The sequence below is a fragment of the Pogona vitticeps genome, chromosome 4 (assembly GCF_051106095.1).
Source record: "Pogona vitticeps strain Pit_001003342236 chromosome 4, PviZW2.1, whole genome shotgun sequence".
NCBI classification, from domain to species: domain Eukaryota; kingdom Metazoa; phylum Chordata; class Lepidosauria; order Squamata; family Agamidae; genus Pogona; species Pogona vitticeps.
The window spans coordinates 7,686,013-7,702,304 of record NC_135786.1 but is presented as its reverse complement, the minus strand read 5'-3'; the positions used below and the strand labels follow the sequence as shown (position 1 = coordinate 7,702,304).

The window sequence follows — 16,292 nt, the reverse complement described above, 5'->3', positions numbered from 1 at the left end:
GGTAGATACTGCCTGCCTTAAGCTGGGCAGTCCCCAGCCAGTAAGGTGCTACCTCCCCACGGTCTGTTAACCTCACGGGGTGCGTGGGGTTTAGGGTGAAAGCCGACAGGCAGATTGATAACCCTCTACTTGTGCAATAATCATACAAAGATATCTGCAAGCAGGATCTGAAGGCCCTTGGAATGGATCTCAACAGATGGGAAACCCTGACATCTGAGCGTTCAGCCTGGAGGCAGGCGGTGCATCACGGCTTCTCCCAATTTGAAGAGGCCCTTGTCCAGCAGGCTGAGGCAAAGAGGTAGTCCCGAAACCAGCAAAACCAGGGAGCTGGAAAGGGGACAGATTGTCTTCCATGTGGAAGGAATGGTCACTCTCGAATTGGCCTTCTCAGCCACACTAGATGCTGTTCCAAGACCTCCATACAGAGCACGTTACCATAGTCCCTCAAGACTGAAGGATGCCTACAGCTACGGCTATACACCTAATAGAGTATTATCCAGCTTCTTTTTAAAAACAGCAGCTATCATAGAAGTTTTCCATCTTGTGGCAAGAGGTATTATAAACTCACAAAGTTTAGTGATCGAGTCCTGCCAAAAGCAAAGTTCCAAAAGTAGATTTAAAAACTGGCAGTCCTACAACGTTGTTGATTCCAACTGGCAACCTGTCATTCTCTCTTTTCTCAATCCAACTGCAGTGTAGCTCCGTGACAGTCTTGCTTATGTTTTCCTTCTGACTTATCAGATGTTTACTCATCCGTGTCCAGTATTGTCGGTTCCAGCCTTCCCAAACGCGTTACTGAGTTATACCTTGATGACAACTATCATCCCCAGCCAACCCCCTGCTGTTCCTTCACCTCCTGCTAACTGGAGATGCCAAAAATTGAAAGCAAAGTCTTTTGCGTATAAATCGGCAGATGTGCCATGTTCAAAAGACGGAGGCCTGACCTCTTCATGAACAGATTGAACACAGCATAAAAATATTTATTGATTAAACTTGCATACCACCCAATTTAGTGCTAGGCAGTAAGTACTCTGGGAGGTTTACATCCAAAGTAAAAATAGTGTCCCCATCCTATTTATGCTGTCATTGACTGCTCTGTGTTGCAAATAGCTCCAGAGCAGCGTGCTTATAAGCGTATGCATGTGCTGTCAAGTCAATCCTGTATCTGGCTGCAAAGACAGAGGTTGCAAGTTTGATTCTCCACTGGGAAAAGAACCAGCCTGTGCAGCCATAGGCAGCCTGCACCGGCACCCAAACGATAGATTTGCAAATATGTATAAATATTAAAAATAAATTCTGAAAAAAGTATATGTCTAAGTACTGCGGCGGTGGCTGTTTTTATTATGTGCCTTCAAGTCAGAACCAACTTACAGTGACACTAATAGGGCTTTCAAACTAAGTGAAATATTTAAGGAGTCATTTTACCAGCCGCACCCATCTTTAGTGAGTTTCTCTTCCGAGCAGGGATTCAAACCCAAGCCTCTTTCATCTGTTGCTCTGTGCGCTACACATCATAATGGGCATCTCTATGTGCTGCGCCCAGTATAAATATTGTCTGTTCCAGGTTACACATATCTATTCAAATTACAGAAGGGCTGCCTGAAAGATGATACTGCATCTCTATTTACTGTTGCTCCAGAATGCGAGACCTGCATAGATTGGTTCCATTTACAACAAAGAAGGTTTCATCAAAACACTAGGTAGAACTTCCTAGTGGTAAAAGCAGTTTGGGAGTGGGAAAGACCAACCCGGAAGATGGCTCATTAGAGGTTTTTAAGCAGAGGGCAGGTGTTTATCTGACAGCAGTCGCTTTTTTAAAGACGGTTAAACTAGTGCCGCTTATATACTTTATCTCTTACTGCTTTCCTGCTGATTCTAAGAATGTTGCTGCTCTTGTTTTCTAAAAACCAGCCCTGTTGATCAGAATGTCTAGCCAATTTTAAACAGTTCTGTTAAGCCTCCTGTGGCGTATTAGCAAAATTCAGAATTAGACAATTAGAGACAATGGCTTTAACGAAGGACCAACAGGTTGCACAAAATGGTGGCAGAATGAGCTGTGAACATGCCATATGCCAGTGGTCCCCAACCTTGGGCCTCCAGATGTTTTTGGACTACAACTCCCAGAAGCCTTCACCACCACCTCTGCTGGCTAGGATTTCTGGGAGTTGAAGTCCAAGAACATCTGGAGGCCCAAGCTTGGGAACCACTGCCATATGCCATACCGGGTCACAAGAGCAGAATAGCATCTATCCTGTCAACAATTACTAAGGCATGAGATCCTGGGAACCATATTTCTAAAAACAGGTTTCCCATCTTTGTACTCTTCTAAGAAGACTGGCTAGGACACCTGAATATATTATTATAGGCAAACATAGCATTCCCTTATTTCTATGGGGCTCTTTTCTAAAATGAGTACAGCTAACACAATGAACTCTGCAAATACAGTGGTGCCTCACACAACGATGTTAATTGGTTCCAAAAAAATCAACGTTGTGTGAAACATCGTTCTGTGAAACACCATTTCCCATAGGAATGCATTGAAAACCGGTTAATCCGTTCCAATTGGAATGGATTGCCATCGCTGAGTGAAAATCCCCATAGGAAACATCGTTGAGTGAAACAATGTTTCCTATATTGGAATGTATTGAAGCCGACTCAATACATTTCAATGCCTTTGCGAAGTCCTTTTTCGCTCCTGTAAAAGTGTCTTACAATGTTTGGAAGCTGTTTTAAATGATTGCAATGGTTAGTCCACCTCCTGAAACCTATGCAAACTGATTTTGGTGTTGTTCTGACACTTCGTTAATTTATGATGATTTTTTGTTTTTTCCATTGGAAACCATTAGACAGACCATCCAATGGTTTCCTATGGAGAAAAAACAAAAAATCATCATAAATTAACGAAGTGTCAGAACAACACCAAAATCAGTTTGCATAGGTTTCAGGAGGTGGACTAACCATTGCAATCATTTAAAACAGCTTCCAAACATTGTAAGACACTTTTACAGGAGCGAAAAGGGAGATCATTGTGTGAAAATCCCCCATAGGAAACATCGCTGTGTGAGGCAGCAAATTTAACAGAAAAAGGCATCGTTGTGTGAATTCATCGTTGTGTGAGGCACTCATTGTGCGAGGCACCACTGTATTTTAAATTATAATAATAATAACAATCATACAAACTTAGTCTAAACTGGATGTGTCCTCCCCCTCTCCAAAACAAAGGTATGCCCAGGAGTTCCATGTTCAAACAAGGTGTCAGACCCAGAAATAAAGTTCTTAGAAAGCGCCTCAAATGTATCAGGAACCAAATCTCGAGACAGCTCTATCTTTTGAAGTCTTCCCTTTGTACAAGGATCCAAGGATCAAAGAAGGTAGTCCTGAGACATATTCTTCAAGACACTAAAATGAAATACAAGGACGGTTACAAATACAATCATTCTAAAAATCTGTTCTTCTATTGCATCTTCCGCATGTACGTACAGACATTCTGTTCCCTAAATTAAGGTGATAAGCGATTAATTAGTGTTTTTGTTCGCTTCTCTCTGTCTACAACAAACCTTTACAATCACAGTCCCTTTCTGAGGATTTCCTCACCCACCAGGATAAATCAAAGAGCCCACTGGAGTTGCTAAAAGCACACCACTTCAGGAGATTGGCTTCTTTCTCGACTCCAAATTTAAGGAGATTTAGCCTGCAATCCTGAGTACCAGCTCTCTGTACATCCAGGGTTTCCATCTATCCTGGACTCCAGTCACTCGCATCTCCAGCCAACGGGGTCATTAACCAGGTGGCCAGGAGTTGGAATAGAATTAGAAGTGTTGAGAACACTGTATTTCTGAAAACCAGAAGATTACACTATCAATCAATTCCTCTACTAAGAGTGAAATCAGTCTTAGACATGTTTATGGGTGCTTTGTGCTGTCAAGTCACAGTGATCCTATAAAGGGAAGTGAGATAATTAAGGAGTTGTTATACCAATGCCACCTTCCCCTCCATGAGTTTGCACAGCTAAGCATGGATTCAAACCCAGATCTTTTGAGTCCCGAAGATCTCACTCTATCCACTACACCCCACTGGTGGGTATCAACATCTTTACTTGAAAATATTCTGCTGGTCACTCCATGGTCCTTACTCCCTAATGAGTGAGTCGGTGCGGCTTTCTCACTTCCACTTCTCGAAAGAGTTCGTCCCCGCTGGGAACCCATAGGGCTTAATGTCTGAATAAAAATGTATCGGGTTGCACTGCCTCATTCATGCGATCAATGAATTGATTGATGTTTCCTTAATATGTTCACAGCCCCAGGGTTGGACCCACGCAACTTCATCTTGCGACTGTCACAAGCACAGGAAATGCAGCGCCCTTTCTTTAGAACCAGAAAATTAAAATTATTGCATGGGGGGGTGGATGCAAAGGAAATCAAACTCACAACAGCATTAACACACACACTCAGAGCAGTATGAAATAACAGAAAAATACAGACTACAACAAGCACAACAAAATTGTATGGCGACATCCAATTAAGCTCCAAAGCAAAAAATTGTAAATTCCTGTTGAAAGGAAGTACATATCTTTTTAAAGACCTGTTTATGAAGTTCTGCCTCAACAAGTCTTCGGAAAGAAAGGATGGATGGGTCCTGGCATACATCCGGTGGAAGGACATTTTACAGGATGGGGCTACCACTGAGAAGGCCCAGTTCCAAGTTGACAAGAAAGGAGAAGGGTGATGCCCACTGTAGGTACCACCTAATATGGCCAGGCCATGAGACATCTCACAAAAAACCTAAGGGCAAAACTATGAGAATGCTAGCCATCTGGAAGGCAAATAAAGTTAGACTCAGCTCAAGATGCAAGTTACAACAAAAACAGAACAAGAGAAGAGCTGCTGTCTGGATTCCCTCCGTGTCTGCTGGAAAATGCAAATAGCTTTTATCAGTTTTCTTGATGTTCTTGCAGAGAGTTGCTCCGGCACAACATCACCATGGTAACCCACTGCTTCCCTGAGCCACTCCACACAGACGCCTGGGGTTGTTGGCTGCAGACAGCAAAGTTCTGCCACAGCAATGCAACCCTAAGACAGAAAAATAATAATTTCACAGAGGTAGTCTTGGGTGGATGAGCAAATTCCTGGCCCCGAAAGATCGGTGAAGGGGCGTGGCAGGCATTAATCCTGAACAGACTTTGGCAGCACTAGGGAGACCATGGTCAAAATAAGGATGCACACATGGCTTGGAAGAAGCCTGAAGCGTGAGCTGAATTGGGACCCCTTTGGACCAGTCCTGGTGATTCCAGAGCCAAAACAGCCACTGTTCTGCAACCAAAACTTCAGAAATACAGGGAAAACCTGCAGCAAATACAGAAATGGGACTTTGCTCCCCAGGAGGAACTGGGCACAAGCAGACCACGACTGCAGCCAGGAGCAACTGGGAGTGGCAGTATAAATAGGAGTCACTTTTCCAAGTTGTATAAAGGGACCGTCCCGTGCAGAGTGCATTACATTAAGCTGCCCCTCATGTCTCTGGTTTGCTGGTTACCCAATTTAGTGTGGTGGATCAAGTGATGGGCTAGGACTCAGGAGATCCGAGTTTGAATCTCCCCTCGATCATGGAAACTCACTGGAAAGGGGCCACTGTCGAAACCACCCCTTAAATATCTCACTCGCCTTGAAATCCCTAGTAGGATGCTATGAGTCGGACACGACTTGATCTCTCCGGAACGTGAACATGGGTGACAAGTTCTGTTTGTTCTAGATAGTGGCACAGCTAGTGAATGAGCCAGAGGGTGATAAAGCCCCCGACACTGTCTGTGCCCTCACTGATAGTGTCACGTTCAGGAGAAGCTTTAAGATCTGCACGCAATCCGTTTGCATGCAGGACTGTAACCCCATCCTGCTCAGGTTACATTCGTCTATCCAGATCAGCAGATTCTCCCACCCACAAAAACCTCCAACTCATCTGGATAAAGCTTCGGTTTTTAATTCTCATCTATCTACCTCCAAACACCAGTTCAGGACTTCTATAGCTTCCAGAGGGCATTTCGTCCAGGGCTTGGGAAAATTATCTCTTGATAGACTACAAATTCCAGAATCCCAAGCCAGTATGGGGGAAATAAGCTGGTATTAAAAAGTCACACTGTTCCAGCTCTGTTTTTATTTGCTGTGTTGGTGACACTTCAGATCAAGTGTCTGGATTATTTTCTCACAGTGCTTCGTGCAAATTTAAAGAGGGTGGGAGGGCTCAGGGTGTGTGTTCGTGTGTGAGACCCAGGCCCATCACAGTTACTGCATGGGAAGGCAATGATGGGCAGATCCAGGAACAAACGTGGGCAACCTCGTGCAGGAAGCATTCACAGGTGCAAATAAGCAGACCCTTTTTGCCTCTGACACGGAGGCAGGAATGAGATATATGAGTAACACAGGATATCCAGGGTGGTGTAATGGACAGAGGGACAGAACAGGCCTCTGGAAACCTGGGTTTGAATCCCTGCTCCGTCAAGGAAATTCACTGAGTGTGTAGAACTGGTAAAGCCACTCTTTAAATATCTCATTTACCTTGAAAACCCTATTAGAATCTCTATAATTTGGTTTTATAGGGACATAACAACCACAACACAGAGAATTGAATTCTTATTGTACTTGTAGTAAATTGCTGAAAATGAGTTCATTAAGGTATTGCTAGTTGGCTAAACAGCTCAGTGGTTTAGGTATCTGGCAGTGGAGCCAGACGTTGGGAGTTCAATTCCCCCACTGTGCCTCCTGAGAGTAGAGCCAGCCTGTGTGGTCTTGGGGAAAACTGCACAGTCCCAAGGCACCCCCAGAAAGGAATGGTAACCCATTCTCTATCTGGGAAAGCCTAAAAAGAATTGCCATAAGTCAGACATGTCTTGATGGCACATTATTATTATTATTATTATTATTATTATTATTATTATTATTATTATTATTATTATTATTATTATTATTATTATTATTATTATTATTATTATTATTATTAATTATTAAAAACACCAGGCACAGTCAAAATTATACAAACATTGACTGGTATTATATAACAGATACAAGTTTTAACCAAAACCCTAAGTATCTGTTCAATATTGGTGCAGTATGTAGGCTATCCCTAATAATTGCCATTTTTGTAGTTCTGGCGGTGCTATTTCTGAGATTATTATTATTACTGTTGGTGTTTTTGCTAATCAATGCTTTGATTATTAATAATTTTGAGAGTCTAGTGTGGTATAATGGACAGAGCGGTGGATTAAGTCTTTGGAGATCTGGGTATAAATCCTTACTCAGCCATGGAAATTCACAATCCTGGTAGAACAATCTCTTCACTATCTGACACGCCCTGAAAAAAAACCCCAATAGAGTTGCTATGAGTCAGAATTGACTTGACAGCCCATTGCTCGCATAATCAATAATTTCATTTTTTCCCCAAAGTCATGGGTTGTTGCACCATTGCTCCACCAGAGGGGGATGTTTCCTGAAAGGAAATCGAGAAACCGCACCCAGGATGTGGCTTTTGAAGGCGAACTCGAGGTTAAACGAAGCCCTGACTTTTCACATGGTTGCCTGCCAGCACTTTTTCCTACCGACACAACCAGGCTGTCTGAACAGCTGACTCAACCTCTGCCGAGTGCATAACTCTGAAATAAGCTCCATTTCTTTCTGTGTGGCCTCAACCCCAAGGCTAGAGTGCACAGGAGAATTAGTGTTATATCCCCAGAGGGCGGAATTAAGACTTTTGGACATAAAAAGTACGTTGGAGGGAGTGGAAAGCTTCTCCCTCCATGTGTGCATTCATTCCAGGACACCGAGAGCAGACCCAAGAGGCTTTGCTGCCTGAGTTCGAAGGATGAGATGGCCACCCATTTTCCTTCCATGTCCAAAATTTGTTTGGGCTGGTAGAGAAATCTTTCAACACCTCGTTTGAATTTTATAGAGTGGTGACTCGCTTGACGAGGATAATGCATTCCAGCAAAATCACTGTAGAATGAAATCCTCATCAAGCGAAAATAAAAAAAGGCATTGAAATGCGTAGAAAACCAGTTCAATGCGTTCCAATGGGCTAAATACCTAATCGTCCAGCGAAGATTGTCCATAGGGCGGCCATTTTCTGGTGCCTGTAAAGCAAAAAATGTCTCCTAAAAACAGCGGGGAGCCATTGTGCACAGCGGGTGGCCATTTTGCAATCCGACAATCAGCTGTTTTCAGATTGTCATAATGCGAAGAATCGGTTCCCAAAGCAGGGAACCAATCGTCGTGAAGCAATTTTTGGCCAATGAAACATCATTTTACGATCGCAAAAGCGATCTCAAAAACCTCACCGGCAACTGAATTAGTCGTTTAACGAAGTAATCGTTAAGCGAGGCACCACTGTATTGCCCCATACTGCTTAGAGGAATCTCTGGGCAGTTTGCAACATAACTACCCAAGGAAGACTTGGGACCCCAGCTAGCTGGGTACTCAGTTTGGCTGACCTTCAAAGGATGGAAAGTGGCGTCAAGCTTGAGCCGAAGTTCTGAACCTGGTGGGATCGAACTCGAGTTGTGAGCAGAGGCTTTACTGCAGGACTGCACTTTAACCACTTTAGTTTTAGCTAAACCAGAGCTTGGAAAAGTGTCTTATGTGTGTTTGGTTTGGTTTCTTACCCTTCCAGAATTCCACCGCAACGGCTTCTTCTGAGAAATTCTGGAACTGTTCCTCCAGAAACAGGGAACTTTCCCGAACGGTGACTGCAAGACACATCTCTTGGTCTTTCAGGTGCCACGAGCCTTTTCTAGGAGGAATTCTGTCAGAATCGTAAAATCACGGATGGAAGATCTCTGCAAGACATGCGTACTGCATCTGTGACACACTCAGTCGTGCCCTGGGGCTGCACAATCGGCCATGCAATGCACAGCCCATAGACACTGAGTATACTAGATGTGTAGAGCTTTGTGTTTTGGGGTAACAAGTCCATTACTGAAAACCAAAAATCTGCTCATCTCTAACCAAAACCGCCTGTGTTGGAACCTTGGAGGTTCCCCTCCAAGGAACAGGATCCTATCTTTTCTCGCTTGCACTTTAAGCCTGCCTTTCCTTTTTTCAGCACCTATACAGATTTTCAGGGGCCACTTGGCCAGCATAGGCTACACTAGCATTTACAAGCACCTGGAGCTGCTTATTCTACTGACTTCCTATCACAAAGTAAGGATGATGCTGGGTGGGAACTCAAGCCCAGTCCGAGGATCCTTCTCTCCTTTTCTCAGACTAGCAATGTTTCCTTGCGGGGCTTTCCGGGAAATGCTGCATGTTTATTGTTACCTCCTCCCAGCATTTGCTGTCTCTCATTCTCTCTTGCCTGGGCTGAAACGGGTGATGCAAGATGCTGAGCCTCTTAGACCATCGCAAGATCCCAAAAGAAATGAGGCAAGGTTTTCCTTTGGAGAACACAGTGTTTACTGGAAAGCTTCTTGTGAAACAGTATTACCAGGGGTGCAGTTCTGAATTCGCTCTGGGACACTTGCATTGCTTAAAATTGAGGTTTAAGGTTTTTATCTTTCCCTTGGGTGAAACCTACCACCACCAGATCATCTGATGAGACCCATTCCTTTGTTTACCAATATCCTTCCTCCTCAGCATCCTGGAACGCCACACAGACTACAAGGACTTCAGACCAATCTCTTCCCCCCCCAAGCTACCAAGTCTCCTCCATCCGGAGAATGCTTACTTTTAACATTTTATTTATTTATTTTATTCTAGAAGGAAGTCTGGGCGGCTAACAACACTCCAAGTAATAATAAAATAAAATAACATTAATACAATGTATTTGCGAAGGCTTTCACGGCCGGGATCTAATGGTTGCTGTCCTCTGAAGATGCCGGCCACAGAGACCGGCGAAACGTCAGGAAGAACAACCTTCAGAACACGGCCAAAGAGCCCAAAAAACCCAGAACAACCACAACATTAATACAACTGAAAATAGCAAATAAACTAGGTATCGACAGGAGGGAAGGCCTGCCTAAAGAGCCAGGTCTTGAGTTGGCTCTTAAAAACACCCAGCGAGGGAGCCAGACAAATTTCTGGGGGGAGATTGTTCCAGAGGCGAGGGGCCACTGCCGAGAAGGCCTGCTTTCTTGTTCTTTCTCTCTGGGCCTCCCTCGGCGTTAGACCCCTCAACCGCCTCTCCTGGCTAGAAAGAGTGGCGTTCCGACAGATATCGAGGTCCTAAACCATTTAGGGCTTTATATGTCATCATTAACACTTTGAAATCAATGCAGAAACAAACGGGCAGCCAATGCAAGGCAGCCAGAGTAGGGGAGATATGCTGATGTTTTCTCACCCCAGTGAGAAGTCTGGCCACCGCATTCTGCGCCATTTATAGCTTCCAAATAGTCTCAAAGGTAGCCCCACATAGAGCGCATTACAGTAGTCCAATCTCAAGACAACAAGCGCATGGACCAGAGTGGTCAGGGCCCCCACATCAAGATAGGGACCCAGCTGGGCAATCTGCCAAAGATGGAAGGAGGTGGTGCGGACCACTGATGTTACCAGGGTCTCCATGGTAAGAGCCGGATCCTGGTGACCCCCCAAGCTGCAAACCTCTCTTCATAGTGAGATTCATTTCCCCAAAAGTGAGGGAGTTTCCCAAACCACCGATAGCAGGGCCATCTGCCCTCAGGACCTCCGTCTTGTCTGGGTTCAGCCACATTGTATGTTCCACACAATTTAGTGCCTCCTAAACTAGCTTAGGGCGGTTGTATGAACATGGCACCAGGGTATAAAAATCAAGCAATCGCTCCATTTTGAAGCGTTGGGAGTCTTGATGAAGAGACACAACAGCTATTTTAATGATAACCATGTGTGGGAAACAGTGTAAGCTTGGGGTTCAAGTGCTGACGAGGTGCTTTGCCTTGCCATTTTTGGGGTGGAGTGCACTTATAATATATTTATACCTTTCACATATTGGCTGAATCTAGTAGTAAGTCACAACTGAAGTATTCCCACTGGGGATCTGGTGAATCAACTCCTTGGTTAATGTTCCATTGAGTCAATGGTCCTACTCTAGTTGCAGCTGACCACTAGATTTCACCCACTCTGTCATTTGGGGCTCAGTGAACAGTTTACCACTTAACCTCAAGCCAACCTAACCTATCCGGCCATGTGCTATCCTGACCTTCTTCATCGGCCATCAGGAATTTTAAAAAGGCTCTTGGTTTTGTTTTTAAATATAGAAGGATTTGCCTTTGGAATCTCGGATCTCTACTTCTGCCCTGGGGGTCTTCCTTCCTGGCCCCCAGCACCCGACGTTTCTGATTTCAATTATTTTATCAGCGAGGCAAACAGCTCTCAGTTCCCTGAAAAATATAATCCCCCCCCCCCCGTAAGCAGCTGAACTGCCTGGTGCTCTGAGGAAGCTGAATGGCAAATGGGGCCGAGCCGTGTACTTATTTACTGAAATAATTGGGTTATTTTCCTTTCAAGTCCAGTCTGGCATAGACGATCATGATTATTGTGCCCTCTCCGGTTTCAACAGGGACCAGAGTTTATTTCTTTCACCACGTTGGCACAATCTCTCCGACAGGCCTTGCCAAGAACACGGTGTAACCGGAGAAGGTTTTTTTGTTTCCTTGGTGTTTACCAAACCGATAAGAATGCCAGCTGCAAAAGACAGGGAACTCAGAAATAAGAAGGAAAAGCTACTTTGGGTTCATGGATGAAGCATGTGGGGGCTCTGCCCTGGGTGGTGGGAATGGATCCCACCGGGTGGAGATAAAGGAGGCTGGGAGTCCGATCCTTCTCCTCGGTCTGATGATCCAAAGTCCCTTCTAGCTCTGCAGTTCTAAGATGATGATTATGTCCAGCAGATTGGTGTTTCTAATTTTGGACAACCTCCCCCCCCCCCGCCGCCAATTATTTTGAAGGATTTTTCCCTTCCTTCGAAAAGTGATTCCTCCTCCCCTTCCCCCTCAATCCCTCGGCAGTGGGAGCCTCTGGTCCATGCCCTTTTCCAAGGAAGAACAAACTGGGCAGGAGAAGGTGGCTCCCCATATCCTTTATCCCTGCCTGCACCTCTGTGGGTGTGCAGAAGACTCCCCCACCCCCACCCTGTGTTTGACGGCCTCCTCCCATGTCTCTCCTTCATCTGGATAGATCGATTGACGATAACCCTGAGGCATGCAACCTCATCTCCTTTATTCCTGCCATCGCATTCTCCTCCAGCAATTCCCCCATCAGGCAGTGGCCCATGTTCCACCACCGGCAGTGCATTCTTGCTGGCTAGCGGCCCTGGAGAGTCCCTCGCTCCCTCCTGGGATTCCCCGGGCTTGTGGAGCAGGGCTAGATGACCTGCTGGGGGCACTCAAAGTGACCCCCACACACACACACACTGGCTCATACATTTTAGCTGAGCAAATGTGCTCCAGGTCACCACCGAAATTTGAGCAACCAAGCTTAGGGCTGAATATAAAAATACATCAAATTGCAGATACACAAGTTTTCAGAGGGACTGCATTTGCTTCCAGCACAGGCTGAATCCATATTTCCTGACCTTTGTCTTGTCCGAACTACATTTCAATTTTTTTTTACTTTCATCCAGTTGTTTATTAATATCAGAGACCAGTTTAGAGCAGCTTCCTAGGTTCTGGAAATAAAGAAGAAACCAAGGATTCCCTACACACCTTTAGACTACACAAACTGCAATTCATCATTGAAAGAGCTAAAGTTACATCTGCAGGAGCTGCATCAATTGCAACAGTCAACGCCTGGTTTTAAAAGCCAGCTAAAATGCTCAGCCAGTGGAAGCTCAACAAGGATGGTGCGATCCTGACTTCTCTTGGCAATGAGTTCCTCAGTCAAGGTGATGCTACAGAGAAAGCCTGTCTCATGTATCTGCCAGCCTAGCGGGCCATACTTCCTTCAAGACTGGCGAAATATGGTGTCCAAACCACCTAAATAGCAAATAACCATTTAGCCACTGCATTTTGCATTCGCTGTATAGTGGTGCCTCACTTAACGACGATAATCCATTCCAGGAAAATCGCTGTTAAGCGAAAACATCGTAATGTGAAATTAAAAACCCCACTGAAACGCATTGAAAACTATTCAATGTGTTCCAATGGGGTAAAAACTCACCATCCAGGAAAGATCCTCCATAAGGCGGCCATTTTCGGTGCCTGTATAGCGAGGAATCCATCCCTAAGCACAGCAGGGAGCCACTTTAAGCACCTGGCGGCCATTTAGAAAACCCGACGATCAGCTGTTTTTGATCATCATAATGCGAAAATCAGTTCCCGAAGCAGGGAACCGATCATCGCTAAGCGAAATCCCCCCATTTAGACCATCTTTTGCGATCGCAAAAGATTGTCGTAAAGCGGATTCATCATAACGCGGGGCAATTGTTACGCGGGGCACGACTGTAGTTTCCAGGGATTTTTCTCCCAATGGCAGCCCCAGGTAGAGTACATTACAGTAGTCCAGAGGCTCTTAACATTTTCTTTACCATGGACCCCCTTTAAACATTTGTTGCCATGGTCCACCAAGACTTAACTCAAGATTTAAAAACCTAAAGTGCATCAAATATTTATTTAAAGGTTCTCACGAAGGGTCTTCAAATTTGGAAAGAAGGGAGAAAAAAGTTAATCTGTTGCACAAACTCCCATTATTACAATATTTTTATTGAAATGGTTCCAATAAAATATCAAACACTTCTTTGCTATCAAACCGTTATTTTCATAATCGATTTTCATGTTTGTTTGTTTTTAATGGAGGCGGAAGGTTGGGAAAGCCACGTTTTACACTAACAAGCAAGGGAAACTAAGATTTTGTTCTCAGTTGCCTTTTCTTTCATTCATTCATTCCTTCAATTTTAACTGCAAAAGACCTTTTTGCATTTCTTCCAGCCTTTATGGACCCCCCCCCAGGTCTAGAGACACACAGAGAGTGCAATCTCACCTAGAACAAATTTTAACCCCAATTCCAGGCTGCGTTCTTTCGCTGAGACCCTGGAAACCTAGATTTAAAATTCTCTCTGAATCTGAACAATTTATGGACAGTTGATCCTATAAGATTCTATGTACTAGTGGGTGTACAACTATGTACAACTAAAACCTATATATATTATGAAATGTGGGTATTTTAGTGTCCTACTGTTCTCTGTGTTTTAATCAGAACGAAGCCGCTGAAATATCTGCAATCTGAATGAAATCTCAGGAAGAAAATGAACATTCCTCTCATTGTGTAGTAACGTCTCAATATTTACAGGCAATGCCTGCATTGAAACCTATTGACTAATGGGGTTAATGATTTTTTAAAGAAACCAGCTAGGCAGCATTTCAATATCTCTGGACACACTTCTGCTCTAAATGTGGGGAACTTTCCAAAGCAGATATGTGAAACAGTATTTCTATTAGAATTTTTTTTAACGATTCTGTTGTTTTTTAGCCTGAATAGAGAGATACTACTTTCCAGTCCAATTACTGCAGGATCTCAAAATTCCCTGCGGATGGAAAGCCAAACTGGACCCACATACACACACAACACATTGGTAATGCGCTGCCACCTCCATACGGCTGAATTTCAGAGATGTCAGGCCACGTTCTAGTGGCGATTTTGTTTCCAAAGCCGCAGGCTGCTGGATCGGTGCATATCAACAATTGAGGAGCTAGCCTTTTGTAAGGGTAATGGCTCTAAACTGCCCATTCAATACTTTCCATTGCAACAGGAATACCTTGTAGCAGTATACTGTTCCTGGTAAAATCAACCTCTCTACCAGCTATGGAGAGGACTGCAGCCAAGCCTGGAGGAAACAAACAGGCTAGCCTCACAAGAGTGGTGGCAGATGACACTCAAGACAGTCCTGAGGCTGCAATCTTTGGTTCCACTACACCATGTTTGGCAAGACTTGGGGGTGGGGTGGGGCAGAACTGCAAAAAAGACGGTTTATTAGGATGCTTAAGTGCTCTGTGCTTAATTTGAACACACTTACGGAATTTTTACAGGACATACGTATGTGACCGAACTCTCAACCTTTTCATTCCCCCGTCCCCTATACACAATGAGTGGACAACAGAGGTGGCTCTCCAAATGTCTTCGGACTGCAGATCCCATCATCCTTTGCCAACTCTGCTTATGGCAAGATCAATTAAAGCTGGAGGGCCAAGAGTAAGTTGCGGACAGAGCAAGGGGGCACCTCATCCTGAAATTTTAGATGCCCTCTGATGCTGCAGACACAGACGGTCTATGTGGAGGCCCACATAGTTTTCTACTCCGGATTTACATACCAACTTAATCTCTAAAAAGAACTGTCTGATACTTCAGAAGGCTTCTATTTTTCTTTTTACTTCCTCCTTTGCTTTCAACATTCTGGTGCTCCTTTTGAGTCTCCTTGTCTCCTTGGTCGGAAGACAGACCATTTTTTCCCATTATTTTCACCTTGAATGATCACCTGGATGAATCAATGTATAATTTACATATTTTTTTCATTACATGACCAAGCTATTCTCCCTGTCTGTGTTTTATCCAGTTCAGCCACCCTTCTTCTTCCACTTTTGCACTGCTTCACTGATTATGGCCTGGATCCAAGAAATGCTTAGCATAGAATTATGGAACTGGAAGGGGAGTAAATAAGGCCCATCGAGTCCAACCCTCTGCTTGGTGCAGGAATTCAAGGCAAAGCAGATCTGACAAGAGGGTTGTCCAATTTCCTCTGGAATGCCTCCTGCCCTTGGAGGAAGCGCTCACCACCTCCCGAGGTCACTAGTCCCACTGTCATACTTCTCTTAACAGTTGTTGTTGTTGCTGTTTATTTATTTATTTGTTTATTTATTTGATTTATACCCCGCCTATCTGGACCGATGGACCACTCCTGATATTCCACTGGAATCTGGGCTTCCTGTAACTTGAACCCCATTATTAGGGTCATGCGTTCCCAGATGATGGAGGACAGATCCTGCCCCTCTTCTCTTGACCACCTTTCCAGTATTTGAACAAAGCTATCCTATCTCCCCCCCCCGCCCCCCCATTTATTTTCTCAAGGCTGAATATGTCCAGATCTTTGGACAAACATTAGCCCTCTCTAAAAACAACAATCCCCTTCGTCTTCATGATATTATTTACCTATATACTACATGCACGGTGAGTGTTCTTACCCAACGGAGTTGCATGCCCGGCCACGCCGTGCAACGCCGCCCCGGCGCGTGTGCAGGAGCGCGGCCAGCCCTCCCGAGCCGCGTGTCTCTCCCCAGATTGGCTCCGCCCCGATTCCCAGGCCGGGGGCGTGGCCGGCGCTGACGCAGCCAATCGGGCCGGGGCCGGGCG

The 16,292-nt window shown here is 44.7% G+C and overlaps 1 long non-coding RNA gene across 1 annotated transcript; it reads right to left on the bottom strand.

Moving 5' to 3' along the window:
• Positions 1-3,149: 3,149 nt before the first annotated feature.
• LOC140706478 (uncharacterized) lies at positions 3,150-16,223 on the bottom strand. The gene is made up of 3 exons (XR_012086100.2): positions 16,092-16,223; positions 8,645-8,818; positions 3,150-3,399 (listed from the first exon to the last, which is right to left on the bottom strand). It is a non-coding gene; the product is annotated as an uncharacterized LOC140706478 (long non-coding RNA).
• Positions 16,224-16,292: the final 69 nt, after the last annotated feature.